This window comes from Erinaceus europaeus, chromosome 3 (assembly GCF_950295315.1).
Source record: "Erinaceus europaeus chromosome 3, mEriEur2.1, whole genome shotgun sequence".
NCBI lineage: Eukaryota > Metazoa > Chordata > Mammalia > Eulipotyphla > Erinaceidae > Erinaceus > Erinaceus europaeus.
The window spans coordinates 126693888-126706965 of NC_080164.1; the positions used below are offsets into that span (position 1 = coordinate 126693888).

The following is a 13078-nucleotide window of genomic DNA, read 5'->3' on the forward strand; positions in this document are numbered from 1 at the left end:
AAAGGAAACATTGACAAAACCATAGTATAAGAGGGGTACAACTTCACACAATTCCCACCACCAGACCTCTGCTGATATCTTTCCTATTCTTTATCCCTCTGGGAGTATGGACCCAAGGCCATTGTGGGATACAGAAGGTGGAAGGTCTGGCTTCTGTAATTGCTTCCCTGCTGAACATGGGCATTGACAGGTCGATCCATACCCCCAGCCTGTTTCTCAATTTCTCTAGTGGGGAAGGGCTCTGGGGAAGTGGAACTCCAAGGCACATTGGTGGGGTTGTCTCTCCAGGGAAGTCTGGTTGGCATCATGCTGGCATCTGGAGCCTGGTGGCTGAAAAGAGAGTTAACATACAAAGCCAAATAAATTGTTGAACAATCATGGACCTAAAGTGACTGAGTTATTTATTATTTCTTTTAAAGAAGTATTTATGGGCGGAGGGTAGATAGCAAAATGGTTATACAAAAAGACTCATGTCTGTGGCTCCAAAGTCTCAGGTTCAATCCCCTGCACCACCATAAGCCAGAGCTGAACAGTGCTCTGATTAAAAAAAAAAAAAGTATTTATTTATTTTTCATAACAGATTGACCAGAACTCTACTCCATCAAATGTGGTGCTGAGAATTGAACCCTGAGTCTCATGCCTTCAGGGCATCCCCTAAACCTACTAAGTCACCTCCCTGACTCTGTGTTGTTTGTTTTTGCTTTTTATTCTGCTGTTCTTTCATTTCCATTGCTACTACAGAGAGCTAATATCACCAACTACATTTTTGTTTTCAGGGCAGAGCATGAATGCAGTTCCCTACTACCACAACTCTCTGGGGGCTGCATTCCAAGAGTGTAGTGGATGAACTCCTTTGTGAGCCAGGTAAGTATCACCCAGTGCAAATTTTGACTTGTTTATAATGTGGAAGATGAAAATCCTTCTGTATGAAATTTATGTCTTTTCTGGAAGTCCTGATGCTCCCTATGGAATCATTTCATATCTATAACTTCTGCCTCAGAAGAGCTTTACTATGAAGTCTTGGGAATTTGGTACTATCAGTTTTTCAGTCAACTTTATATTCATAGAATCATAATTTTAAAAATGGTTCAGAATTAGCATATACATGAAGATTTTTTTTTAAAGGTACTAAGTGTAGATAGAAGTTACAAAGATAGTCATACTTACTAGATTTTCTTCCTTTGCTGATAGTATATACAGCAATAACAAGAAGTGAATGAAGAAGAGACGACACAGGGCTCATAGGGACACAGAAAACTGGAGAGAAAAGTGACTCAGAGGAAAGGAAGCTGCAGAGGACAGCGGGTGAAAGAAAAGGTAGGGCCAGGTGCTAGAGCACCTGGTAGGGCACACACATTACCATGCTCAAGGATCTAGGTTCAAACCCCTAGTCCTCAGCTACAGGGGAGAAGCTTTGGAGCAGAGGAACTCTGCTGCAGTTGTCTCTCCTTCTCAGTCTCTCTCTCTCTCTCTCTCTCTCTCTCTCTCTCTCTCACTGCCATAAATAAATAAATAAATAAATGCCACGGGGAGTAGTGGAATTGTTATGCAGGCACTAAGCCCCAGCAATAACCCTGGTGGCAAAAACAAGGGAGTGGGGAGGAATGGGAGAAGGGGGCTGTAGAGCACACATTATAGTGCTCTAGGACCTGAGTTCAAGCCCCCAGCCCCCACCTGCAGAGGGGAAGCTTCATGAGTGGTGAAACACTGCTGCAGGTCAGTCTCTCTCTCCCTCTGTATCCCCCCCTCTCAATTTCTGTCTCATAAATAAATAAATAAAAGGGTTAGAGTTATAGAGAATCAAAATACATATAGAGAAGGATGAGTTATAGAATGAGTGAGAGAGACAGATTCAGTGTAGAACCGCTGTGGAAGGAGCCTAAACTGAGAGGAAGAGATGTCTTTAGTCTCAGATCTGTCAATATTGGCCTGGCTTAAGCCAGTTCCCCCATCACTCCAGAGCTAACTTTCTGTCTTCAAATGAGGGGATTAGGCTAGGTGACTTTTTGCAATTTATGACAGTTTAGTCATTGCCATGTCAAAATTTAAGAAAAAAATGTTAAAGCAACTCAAGACTCTTCTTCTGAGGAAGGGTTTGTCTAGTGATTTTTTTAAAATATTGCATTCAGTCTGATCCAATTAAGTCTGTTTTAATCTTGGGGTTTATACCCAGTCAAGTCAGTCTTGAGTTTTGTTAATTTTTACTTAGAAGGCTAGAACTGATAAATGTTTATATGAATAATTATGGGGTACAGTGAAGTGTTTGCATTAATAAGTGGGAACCAGTACATTCAGTTCAAATACCACAAGGTGAAAGGACTTAGCACAGACATTCTTGTGTATGTGCTGCAAGTGTGTTCCTGGTGCAGAAATAGCCATCATTTAGGCAGCTCCATTATTTTTCAAGTCCTAGTCTTAAAAAAAAAAAAAAACTATGGGGAGTCGGGAGGTAACGCAGCAGGATAAGCGTACATGGCACAGAGCCCAAGGACCGGCAGAAGGATCCGGGTTTGAGCCTCTGGCTCCCAACCTGCTGGGGACTCGCTTCACAAGCGGTGAAGCAGGTCTGCAGGTGTCTATCTTTCTCTCCCCCTCTGTCTTCCCCTCCTCTCTCCATTTCTCTCTGTCCTATACAACAGCGATGACATCAATAATAACCACAACAATGAAACAACAAGGGCAACCAAAGGAATAAATAAATAAACAAAATATTTTTTAAAAAGTTAAAAAAAGAAACCAAAAAACTACCCAGTTAGGCAGCCATCAGCAGAGGGGATCTGAGGGTGGCACCAGACAGTGACAAGGGACTAGGTTGGCAGAAAAACAAGCCACTCCATGTTTACTGGCCACACATTGTTACAAATATTGTCCAATTAAAATTACTTGTCGAGGCAAAAAATAAGGAGTTGGAGCAAGGCATTTATTCTTTTGTAAAAGGGTATGCCGCCAACAGTGGCTGTCTTTTTTTATACCTGATGCAGAGCTGTCTCTTCTACCCCTGGGCTGGGCTTCAGAGCTCACAATCTCCCCACTGCCTGCATAAGGGAAGGAGGAAGAGAGTCTGAGGGTCTCTGCTGGAGGATTAGCAAGCCCTGCAAGGAACTATTATCTGACCTAAAGAATATACAACTACTGGCCACAGGTGGTCATAGATAACAATTTATAAAAAGAATTTTTGTACTAAACAGTTGTTCTATTCATGTTCTTTTAAAGAGAAGACCTAACCATCACTCACAACATGTAGGGAGGCTCTGCTGGTTTGGAAACCCCTGAAGTGGTGTCTCTCATGGAGAACAGAACTTTCTGTTACAGAAAAACTCTAGTCACTGGCTCACTCTTCTCTTGGATTAATAATTTTCACTTCCTCTGACTTTTTTTTCTGGCTTTGTTTAACATAAAAATGGCTGCCATATATTCTCAGGAGAGTGCTTTACTGTTGAAGGCACAGTACTACTTGAGTGCCTGCCACATGGTAGTTGCTTAATAAATGAAGGTTAAATGGATGAGTAAACAAATGAAGCTTTTTGAAGGTTCCAAAAGACATTATGCTCTAGAACTGATGCTATTTTAAAAGCCCACAGGGGCTTGGTGGTGGTGCACCCAGCTGGACACACCATGCACAAGGATGAGGGGTCAAGCCCCTGGTGCCCACGCGTGTGTGTGTGTGTGTGTGTGTGTGTGTGTGTGTGTGCGCGCGCGCGCGTATGTTGGGGGGGAGCCTCACATGCTGTGAAGCAGTGCTGTGTATCTCTTTCTCTTTCCCTCTATATCTCCCCTTTCCCTTTCAATTTCCCTTATCTCTATCAAAAGGGAAAGAAAAAAAAATGGGAGCAGCGGTTTTGTCATGCAGGTATTAAACCCCAACAATAACCCGGGCAGTGATAAAAAAATAGAAAAAAATAAAGATAAAAAGAAGAAAATGCCATAGTATAAGGGCAGTATAAGAAATGAAAGGGAAGGTAATAGTGCTTCTCCTGAACTCAGGATTGAATTCATATAGTCACTGTATAATGGAAGAGAGCAATTATTTGGGGAATTCCACTTTAAAGCAAAATGTAGAGAAGCAAACAAATGAGTAGTAACAACACAGAATACTTTCTGAGTCTACGGCCATACCACCCTGAACACGCCCGATCTTGTCTGATATTGGAAGCTAACTAAGCAGGGTCGGGCCTGGTTAGTACTTGGATGGGAGAATACTTTCTGGACCCCAAGGTGGGTGAAAATGATGCCTGGTAAGCCACCAAAATAGCTCACTTTGATAGTATTCTGTTTTGCCACATGCATAACCCAGGTTCAAGCCTATCCCCCATCACACTGAAGGAAGCTTTGATGCTATGTTCTCTTTAACTCTGTTTTTGCCTCTGTCTACCTGAAAAAGTCAGCCCAGTGTGGTGAAGCTCTAGAGATAGCCAAAAAAGGAACAAACAAAACAAAAACATATAGGATTTAGTGATAGTATTTCTTGCTAGAATCAGCATGGCTAAGAAAGTATAAGTCCCCAAAACAAGAATAGTTGTGTGGAACTAGGAAAATTTAAAAAAAGAGGGGGGGATTGGACAGTAGCACAGCAGGTTAAGCTCATGTGGAGCAAAGCGCAAGGATCGGTGGAAGGATCCTAGTTCGAGCCCCGGCTCCCCACCAGCAGGGGAGTTGCTTCACAGGCAGTGAAGCAGGTCTGTAGGTGTCTATCTTTCTCTCCTCCTCTCTGTCTTCCCCTCCTCTCTCCATTTCTCTCTGTCCTATCCAACAGCAACAACAATCAAAAACAGCGATAATAATAACTACAACAACGATAAAACAACCAGGGTAACAAAAGGGAAAAAATGGCATCCAGGACCAGTGGATTCATGGTGTAGGCACCAAGCCCCAGCAATAACCCTGGAGGCAAAAAAAAGTCAGACATGAACTTTGCCCAGTGTAAAACCAGGATATGAATGGATGTTCTGAAATAAGAAAGAACAGGGGCTGGATGGTGGTGCACCTGGTCAAGAGCACATGTTACATAAGGACTCAGGTTCAAGCCCCTGGTCCCCACCTGTGGAGGGAAAACTCTGCAAGTGGTGAAGCAGTGTTGCAGATGTCTCCCGCTCTATCACACCCTTCTCTCTTGATTTCTGGCTGTCTCTATTCAATACATAAATAAAGATAATAAATGTTTTTAAAATTAAAAACCAGAAAGAAAGAAATAAGAAACAACACTCACAGTAGGAACCCCCTCACAGTGATTGGGTCCAAGAGATGACTGAGAGGGTAAAGGGTATCCCCTGGATTCTATCTCAGGCATCACATGGGAGAACCAAGGAGAGCACTACAGGTAAGGAAACTACACATAGGAAGAAGTTTTGGTGCTGTGATTTCTTTCCCTTTCTCCCTACCTCTCTGTCTCTATCACTCTATCTGAGAAGGTCAGCATATGTAAAGTCATTGTCCTGTTGAAATAAAATGGCAGTGTTTTAACAAGACTTTTATATCATTAGATAAAACGTTATATAAGAACAAGCACAAGACACATTAAATCAGCAATTTTCGCCATGATACTCATCAAGATGGAGCAAGGCGGGACACTGCTCCTGTGGGATGAATTGGCAGTGGGATTAAACACTGTTAAAAATCTAAGTGCCCAGGAACCACAGAGAATAGCAATGATTTCTCTTCTATTTCTTTTTTCTAAAGAACCTTTCCACCTTCTTTGAGCTCCTAGGCCTGAAGTGGCCTGCAGAGAGGATCAAGCATGCAGAGGAGCTGCTGCAGAGATCATGGCAGGAGGCCTCTTCTAGCATATGGGGCCCCGAGGAAGCTCTGTGAGACTCCAAAGCTGCTACTGTTCCTTTCATTTCAAAGAAAGCTTGTGAAAAATGTCCCTTCAGCAGGGAGTGTGCTATGTAGGTAGGAATTAGGACTGAAAACAAATGGAGCTTTCTGATAGCAGAACCATGGCATTTTGAAACTCTAGCGACTCAATTGCAAAAACCACCTTGATTTGTAGGTTTTTTGTTAAAAAATGTGTAACTGCTCCTATTTCAGTGCTGAAAAATGAATCAAACAATTCAGGTAGCTGTTGAGGATCTAGAAGTACAGATTGCCTGAGATGGAATTCTAAATACTAATTATGCACCTTGGGAAAGACTCTTCATCTTTCTAATCTATTTCTTCATCTGTGAAAAAGGATCATAATAGAAGCTTGCTTGGATTATTTACTTAGACAAGATAGGCTACATAAAGCCTTTGGCACACAGTATGGACTCCATAAATCCCAGCCAGTCCTTATGTAATTATGTGTGTGTGGACTATGAAAATTATATAGTCTCTACAGTAGAGAGACATTGTCTTACTACATTGGCCACCTCTTTTTTTCTTTCATCCATTTTTTTTTTTTACTTTTAAGATTTACTTATTAACAGCAGAGCGAGAACCAGAGCATCATTTTGGCATATAGAATGCCAGAGATTGAAGTCAGGACCTCATGCTTAAGGATTCAATGCTTTATCCACTGCACCACCTCCGGGACCACTGACCATCTTCCCAAAGTATCAGAAACAGCATGGAAGAAGGCAGATGTCAGAAGAAAATGTGGGAAAAATCAAGAGGCAGACTCCAGGTTTTGGGTCCTGCTCTGTCTCCTCTAACATTGTCCCCTCATGGAGTTACTTGACCTCTCTGAACCCAAACTTTTCTTTGTAAGAAATATCTTTTTCCTGGTACACTTGTCTTCAGCCAGCACAAAACTCAATGAAATAAACTCAATTCTTTCATTAACATCAATAAGAAATCCTTCGACACTAAGCATGTTGTGACTTATTTTTACCATTTTACTGTGGGTCATAATGGAATCACATAGAGTACCCCTCAAGTTTACCTGAAAATTCTCTGTTAAATCTCTTCTTCCAGTTACTACTTTCCCATCAGCTACTATCTTCCTTTATCTCTTATACTTTCCCCAAGAATGTATTTAGTCCTAATCCCCTTCCCCTCTTTTTATTATCAGAGAATTGTGCTTCTTTTCTAAGAAATCTGTGTCAGCCTCTGCTTTTTTTTTTTTTTTTTTTTTTTTGGTGAATCTAGCCAATGGTTTAACTATTTTATTTATCCTTTCAAAGAACCAGCTCTTGGTTTTGTTAATCTGTTGGATCATCTCTTTGGACTCTATTTCATTAATCTCTGCTCTTATTTTGACTGTTTCCTTCCTTTGCTGACTTTTGGGTCTCTGCTGCTCCTTCTCTAGTTGGCTCAGTTCTGATGTTAGGTAGCTTACCTGAGATCTTAGCTGTTTGTTAATATGGGCTTGCTATGAACTTCTCTCTTAGGACAGCTTTTGCTGCATCCCACAGGATCTAATAGTTGGTTGCTTCATTTTCATTGTTCTCCAAGTAATTTCTAATTTTTGTTTCGATTTCTTCAGTGACTCAGGTATTATTCAGCAATGTATTGTTTAGCTTCTTTAGTTTGGGTGTATTTCTTTGTTTCTTTTTGTGGTTGATTTATAACCCCATCGCCTCATGGTCAGAAAAGATTCTTTTTATGATTTCAATATTCATGTACGTATTAAAGCTGTCTTTGTGTCCCAACACATGGCGAATCCTTGAGAATGTTCCATGTGCACTTGAAAAGAATGTATGTTCTTTTTTTTCTGGGGACAAAAAGTTCTGAATATATCTGTTAAGTTCATCTCGTCTATGGTTTCATTTAAAATATGCTTTCATTTTGAACTGGCTTATACAAGGTTTTCTCCTTAGAACCAGTTTTCTTACCAAGTCAAATAGGACTTTTTTTTTTTTTCTAATCATGATTTTAGAAAGTTTTAGTTTTTAGAATGTATTCAAAGACTCTTCTCTTGAAGAGAAATGGTGTTGGATTTTTCCATGATCCTATTCCATACTCCTCACCCTGCTCTGTGTCTTGGGTGCTAGACCCATGTTGATTACACCACTTTCTTGCCCTGTGGCTTCTGGTTAGCTTCTTCCTGTGAGGAGTGTGTGAGAAAGTGAGGAGGCTGAGTTCAGGGTATTGATTCCCTCAGTCCCCAGCATTCCAGCTCACTATAGCTTGGATATCCCTCCTCTTCTCTCCCCTACCTACACTGAAGGCTGTGCCTCTTTTTACCTAGCCATCTACTCCTTCTTCATTTCCTTAAAAGTCATGACTGAGTAAATCCAGTAACTATTCCAGGGACTGAGACACAAAAGCTAAAAAGACATTCTATTTTCCATGATCTCAATTCTGAAGAAAGAAAGACAAGTAACAAAGTGGGTGGTGGCAATGGAATTGTGATAAGAGGTATGTTAGCATTTTCTTTTGGAGAAGACATTAGGGAGGTACTTAACTCATTTTCAGGAATCTAACAGGAAATTACTTTTTTAAAAAAATAAACATACATTTAAAATATTTTATTTATGCATTATTGGATAGAGACAGAGAGAAATTAAGAGGGGAAGGGGAGGTAGAAAGGGAAAGAGAGATACACCTGCAGTCCTGCTTCACCACTTGTGAAGCCTTCCCCAGTAGGTTTGGGACCAGGGGCTTGAACCCAGGTCCTTGCACATTGTAATGTGTGCACTCAACTAGGTGCTCACTAGGGTTTTTTTTTTTTAAAAAAACCACCTGGACCCAAAGAAAACACTTTCTGAGACAAAACTTGTGTTGATTTCCAATGAATGAGAGATATTATCCAGGTGGATAGATAGACTTATAGAGGAAGATGCCAGGAGGAGGCAAAGGAAGTGATTGGTGGCACTTAGATGAGCGATGAAGACTGTCTCAGATACTCATGTTCTCTCTCTCTTTGCCATGGCAGGGATTTTATCTTTATCCCATACACAATGGGTAATCCTAGGAAGGTTCTATGTTATAAAAAGATCTCTTTAGAGATCTCTGTGGAGAAAGGTCTATAAAGTGCAGAGCCAGAAGGTGGTGAGGACAGTTGCAAGACTAGAGCAAAGGCATAGGTGATTTAAAAAAAAGGGGGGGGGTCAGGCGGTGGCACAGTGGGTTAAGCCATGTGGCGCAAAGCGCAGGGACCGGCGTAAGGATCCCGGTTCGAGCCCCCGGCTCCCCACCTGCAGGGGAGTTGCTTCACAGGCGGTGAAGCAGGTCTGCAGGTGTCTATCTTTCTCTCCCCTTCTCTGTCTTCCCCTCCTCTCTACATTTCTCTCTGTCCTATCCAACAACGAATTGCGTCAACAAGGGCAATAATAATAACCACAACGAAGCTACAAGGGCAACAAAAGGGGGGGAAAAATGGCCTCCAGGAGCGGTGGATTCATGGTGCAGGCACCGAGCCCAGCAATAACCCTGGAGGAGGAAAAAGAAAAAAAAAAAAAAAAAAGACAAGAGGGAAAGGATAAAAAAGACATAGGGTCAAAGAGGAGTAGATGCCAAGGTGGGAAGGACCCAAGGAAGTCTCTGTTAGCAGGTTTTGTTTTATTTTGTTTTTACTAAAGTATAACAATTGCTTGCTCATTTTCTAATAAGGAGTATCAAAAAGATAGGCATTGCAAAGAATCGGACAATTATGCTTATATTCCAAGTCAGGTCTGGACATTCTGAAGTTCGATATCATGGTAACCTTGTAAATAAACACTATGCTTTATCTGTGTATGTTCATTCCACCACCAGCCCCACATAATGAATTAGTGAGGAACAAATCTAAGCTTCCAAAAGGCAGACCCTAATATGCAGGGCTCTTTCTTTCTGCAGTGCTTGTGTGAACAGCTGTGCCTTCTGTCACCTGTTCTCCCTGCTGCCTCTGTTCTTCAAAAGGCTCAGGATCCAAATTGGTATCAGAATGAGGTAAGAGCAGCAGCTAATTCTGGTGAATATAATATAAGAAGATGGAAACTCTAATTAATTTTTGCACTTTTTTTTTAACTTTTCTGTTTCCACTGATTTAAATTTTGCTAGTAGTGGTGATGGGGAATGAAATTAAGAAAGAAAGGGATAGGATACACACAGCTGAGCACACACATTACAGTGTGTAAGGACCTGGGTTCAAGCCCATGGTCTCCACCTGTGGTGGTGGGGCTGGGGCAGGGGCAGTGGGATGACTTCTACTTTGTAAATAGTGAAGCAGTGTCTCTCTTTATCTCTCCTCTATGTCTCCCTTCCCTCTCAAGGGAAGCAAGAAAAAAAAATGGCCACAGGAGTGGTAGATTTGGAGTGCAGGCACTGAGTTCTAGTGATAACTTTGGTGGAAAAAAAATTCTGAAGTATTTTTCCTTGATTCATAAGCAATAAGTTGAAATAAAGCTGTGCAAATAAAGACTGGAATGCTTTCTCCACATTTCTGTGCCTCCTCCAAGGATAGCTCCTCTGGCACGAAGATATTTTTCTTTCTTTTCTTGTTAATGTCAGGGATCTCTCACTGAAGGGAAAAGAAAAGATACCTGAGCTCCACCAGCCCAATATAGCCCTTCAAAGTCACTTTCTTGGCAATTCCAACCATAGCATTTTGTGTTGAGGAGCAGGACCTTGGAGTTTGAACAGCTTGGGTTTAAATACTGGTTCTCCCTCTTGCTAGTCATTTAATTTGGACAAATTATTAATCCCTCTCAGTTTAATTTTTTTATTAAAAAATGGAAACATCAGTGTTTCAGGAGAGAAGGCGGGGGGGGGGCATTAAGTGAGCCAAAGTATGTCTATTATCTGGCTCAGAGTGGGGACTCAAAAGGTGGTTCACTTTTAATATCTGAACAGTAAATTAGAGATGAGCTGGTCAAATTAGAAGCCTAAATTGGGTCTCCACTTTTCTGGTTGCTGGGGAACAGTGAGAACCTTCAAGAACATTGCCTCAGGCTTGGGTTGGCTTTTGCCTTGAAGAATGATGATTAGCTGTGGAATGTCGGCTGGCTCCTCTACAGTGAAGATTGTCATGTGTCTAGTTTTGAACTGGACTATCTGGTATTTGTATTTGCTGTCCAGTAAATTGAGGAAATATTGGGATAAACAGGTGGGATGGGAGCTACTTTACTTTGGTAAGCTTTATTTTTACAATGCTGTTACATGACTTTGAGAAGAATGCCCTCACTGACTTCTGTGTCTGAAGGACACAATCCATCTCTGAATTATTTTTATACCAATAATGTCACAAAGGGGCTGGTCATTTCCCTTTGACAAAATAATTGATTTTATTGTCATAGACCCTTCTTCCTGAAACAGAAGTGGCAATGTTGTGTGATGATGGCTAAAAACAAAAGTTCAAGAGGCTGGGTGGTGTCAAACCTCGTTGAGTGCACATGTTAGTATGCATAATAACCCAGGTTCAAGTCCCCATTCCCCACCTGCAGGGGGAAAGCTTCACAAGTGATGAAGCAAGGGTAGAGGTATCTCTCTGTCTCTCTCCCTCTCTATCTCCCCTTTCCTCTCAATTTCTGGATGTCTCTATCAAATAAAAGAGAATTAAAAAAGTTAAATCTATTAAACAAATAAATATACAAACAAGAATTTGAGAATCAGCTGTTTGGGCTTAAATTGAGTTTCACCAAAACAGGTTCTGTTACCATGGGTCAATTTTTTTTATCCTCCTATGACTCAAATTCTCATGAAGAATGTGGAGACTAATAATTGGATGCTTGGAAGGATTAAATGAGTCAATATGTTTTGCATATAAAACTGATCTGGGTAATAATGCTATGTGTGTTTATACCATGAACTATTGTAGATGATGTTCATACATTTTATTAACCCTCACAACAATCTTATGAGTAAGCATTGTTTTTATCCCCATTTCACAGATGAAGAACTTGAAGCTTAGGAAGGATAATAAGTATGTGGTCACCTAGGTCACATAGCTCATAAGGAATAGAGTTCAAAATTAAATCCAGATTTCTTGCATACTTCTAAGTTTAGTGTTCTTCACCAATACTTAGGCTATCGTACTAGATATGTATTTTCCTTTTATTTTTAGATACTGGATGTTAGTAAATACTGTAAAATTATTTATTTATTTATTATTGGATAGAGACAGAAAGAAATTGAGAGGGGAGGGGGAGATAGAGAGGGACAGAGAGAGAGACACCCCTGAAGTCCTGCTTCAACACTCATGAAGCTTTCCCCTTGCAGGTGGGGACCAGGGGCTTGCACATTGTAATGTGTATGCTTAACCAGGTGCACTACCACCTAGTCCACCAGAAACATAATCTTCTCCAGCATATTTAGAAGTTTTGTTGATGCTATTTGGCTTCTTTAGAAGAGGCTCTCTTTTCCTGACTACAAATATGTAAAAACTAGATGAAAACAGATGACTCAAACAGTAAATTCCCTGAAAGCTTTGGTAGCAATCTCAGGAAGAGGTCAAATTGTTCTTAGTTGTCTGTAGCCCTAGCCTTCGTCTTAGTTACATCCCAGCTCTTAGTCTCCAGGATTATCCTCCCTGCGTTTGTCCTCTAAGCAGCTATGGGATTCACCTAACAACATAATGCACGAGAAACATTTTCTGTAAATTATCTCTAAAAACACAAGTTGGCCTGTGGGAAGAATAGAGGAGGAGGCACAGATTAAATCAGCCTGCTATAAGCATGAGATTCTTTAAGACTCATGTTTCTTCATAAAATTCATGCAAATTTTGCAATGTATTTCCTTTCCTTGTTTTTTAAAAATTTTTACAGGTTTTATTTAGCAATAATTTGAGATTTACAGAGAAGTTGAAGAAATAGTAAAGGAAAGTTGCATATTTTCTTCCTTTATGTTAACACCCACTCAAACCATGATAGAGCTATCAAAACCAAGAGATCAACATTTATGTTACTATGATCTAAATTCCACATTTTATTTGAATTTCATATTTATCCCCACTAATATATTTCTCTGTTCCCGGATCTCATTCAAAGCAGCACATTGTACTTAACTGTCATATCCGCTTAATCTTTTATGTTCCCTCAAGGGGAGGGAATTAAACTCCACCACCTGGATGAGGAAGTATGCACACATGTGACTGGAAACTCTTCTGTAAGGAAGGCTTGTCTTTTCTCCTCTAATTACCAATGATTTACTTACACCTAGTTGGTTAGCTTTTGTCTTAATATGTTATAAATTTATATAATCAATTAATTTTATAGAAATATAAATAATCAATATATTGTAT

General features: G+C 40.5%; 1 long non-coding RNA gene across 1 annotated transcript in view; it reads left to right on the top strand.

Moving 5' to 3' along the window:
* Window positions 1-774: 774 nt before the first annotated feature.
* Window positions 775-13078, top strand: part of LOC132537541 (uncharacterized) — a 106155-nt gene continuing 93851 nt past the window's right edge. The window contains exon 1 of the long non-coding RNA XR_009549008.1: window positions 775-864. This is a non-coding gene — a long non-coding RNA (uncharacterized LOC132537541). The remainder of the gene's footprint in view (window positions 865-13078) is intronic.